The sequence below is a fragment of the Oncorhynchus mykiss genome, chromosome 9 (assembly GCF_013265735.2).
Source record: "Oncorhynchus mykiss isolate Arlee chromosome 9, USDA_OmykA_1.1, whole genome shotgun sequence".
Lineage (NCBI taxonomy): Eukaryota > Metazoa > Chordata > Actinopteri > Salmoniformes > Salmonidae > Oncorhynchus > Oncorhynchus mykiss.
In genome coordinates, this window is record NC_048573.1 from 62,789,811 (window position 1) to 62,792,284 (window position 2,474).

The following is a 2,474-nucleotide window of genomic DNA, read 5'->3' on the forward strand; positions in this document are numbered from 1 at the left end:
GTCTCTCCAGAGATGTGTGATCGGGTTCAAGTCTGAGCTCTGGCTGGGCCACTCAAGGACATTCAGAGGCTTGTCCTGAAGCCACTCCTGCATTGACTTAGCTGTGTGCTTGGGGTCATTGTCCTGTTGGAAGGTGAACCTTCGCCCCAGTCTGAGGTCCTGAGCGCTTTGTAGCAGGTTTTCATCAAGGATCTCTCTGTACTTTGCTCCGTTCATCTTTACCTTGATCCTGACTTGTCTCCTAGTCCCTACTGCTGAAAAATATCCCCACAGCAGAATGCTGCCACCACCATGCTTCACCGTAGGGATGGTGCCAGGTTTCCTCCAGATGTGACGCTTGGCATTCAGGTTAAAGAGTTCAATCTTGGTTTCATCAAACCAGGGAATCTTGTTTCTCATGGTCTGAGAGTATTTAGATGCCTTTTGGCAAACTCAGAGTGGGCTGTCATGTGCTTTTTACTGAGGAGTGTCTTCCATCTGGCAACTCTACTCTCTGGAGCTCTGTCAGATTGACCATCAGGTTCTTGGTCACCTCCCTGACCAAGGCCCTTCTTCCCCGATCGCTCAGTTTGGCTGGGCGGCCAGCTCTAGGAAGAGTCTTGTGGTTCCAAACATCTTCCATTTAAGAATGTTCGAAGCCACTGTTCTTGGGGACCTTCAATGCTGCAGACTTTTTTTGGTTCTCTTCCCCAGATCTGTGCCTCGACACAATCCTGTCTCTGAGCTCTACAGACAATTCCTTTGACCTCATGGCTTGGTTCTTGCGCCGACATGCACTGTCAACTGTGGGACCTTATATAGACAAGTGTGTGCCTTTCCAAATCATGTCCAATCAATTGAATTTACCACAGGTGGACTACAATCAAGTTGTAGAAACATCTCAAGGATGATCAATGGAACAGGATGCACCTGAACTAAATTTCGAGTCTCATAGCAAAGGGGCTGAATACTTATGTACAGATGAAGTTGGAAGTTTACATACACCTTAGCCAAATACATTTAATCTCAGTTTTTCACCATTCCTGACATTTAATCCTAGTAAATATTCACTGTTTTAGGTCAGTTAGGATCACCACTTTATTTTAAGAATGTGAAATGTCAGAATAATTGTAGAGAGAAGGATTTATTTCAGCTTTTATTTCTTTCATCGAATTCCCAGTGGGTCAGAAGTTTACATACACTCAATTAGTATTTGGTAGCATTACCTTTAAATTGTTTAACTTGTGTCAAATGTTTCGGGTAGCCTTCCACAAGCTTCCCACAATAAGCTGGGTGAATTTTGTCCCATTCCTCCTGACAGAGCTGGTGTAACTGAGTCAGGTTTGTAGGCCTCCTTGCTCGCACACGCTTTTTCAGTTCTGCCCACAAATTGTCTATAGTATTGAGGTCAGGGCTTTGTGATGGCCACTCCAATACCTTGACTTTGTTTTCCTTAAGCCATTTTGCCACCACAACTTTGGAAGTATGCTTGGGGTCATTGTCCATTGGAAGACCCATTTGCGATCAAGCTCTAACTTCATGACTGATGTCTTGAGATTTTGCTACAATATATCCACATAATTTTCCTGCATCATGCTGCCATCTATTTTGTGAAGTGCACCAGTCCCTCCTGCAGCAAAGCACCCCCACAACATGATGCTGCCACCCTCGTGTTTCACGGTTGGGATGGTGTTCTTCGGCTTGCAAGCCTCCCCCTTTTTCCACCAAACATAACAATAGTCATTATGGTCAAACATTTCTATTTTTGTTTCATCAGACCAGAGGACATTTCTCAAAAAATGATGATCTTTGTCCCAATGTGCAGTTGCAAACCGTAGTCTGGCTTTTTTATGGCGGTTTTGGAGCAGTGCCTTCTTCCTTACTGAGCGGCCTCTCAGGTTATGTCGATATAGGACTCGGTTTACTGTGGATAAATGTACTTTTATACCCGTTTCCTCCAGCATCTTCACAAGGTCCTTTGCTGTTGTTCTGGGATTGATTTGCACTTCTTCCACCAAAGTACGTTAATCTCTAGGAGACAGAACACATCTCCTTCCTGAACGGTATGAAGGCTACGTGGTCCCATGGTGTTTATACTTGCGTACTATTGTTTGTACAGATGAACGTGGTACCTTGAGGCATTTGGAAATTGCTCCCAAGGATGAGCCAGACTTGTGGAGGTCTACAATTTTTTTCTGAGGTCTTGGCTGATTTCTTTTGATTTCCCCATGATGTCAAGCAAAGAGGCACTGAGTTTGAAGGTAGGCCTTGACATACATCCACATGTACACCTTCAATTGACTCAAATTATGTCAGTTAGCCTATCAGAAGCTTCTAACGCTATGACATAATTTTCTGGAATTTTCCAAGCTGTTTGAAGGCACAGTCAACTTAGTGTATGTAAACTTCTGACCCCATGGAATTGTGATACAGTGAATTATAAGTGAAATAATCTGTCTAAACAAATTGTTGGAAAAATTACTTGTCATGCACAA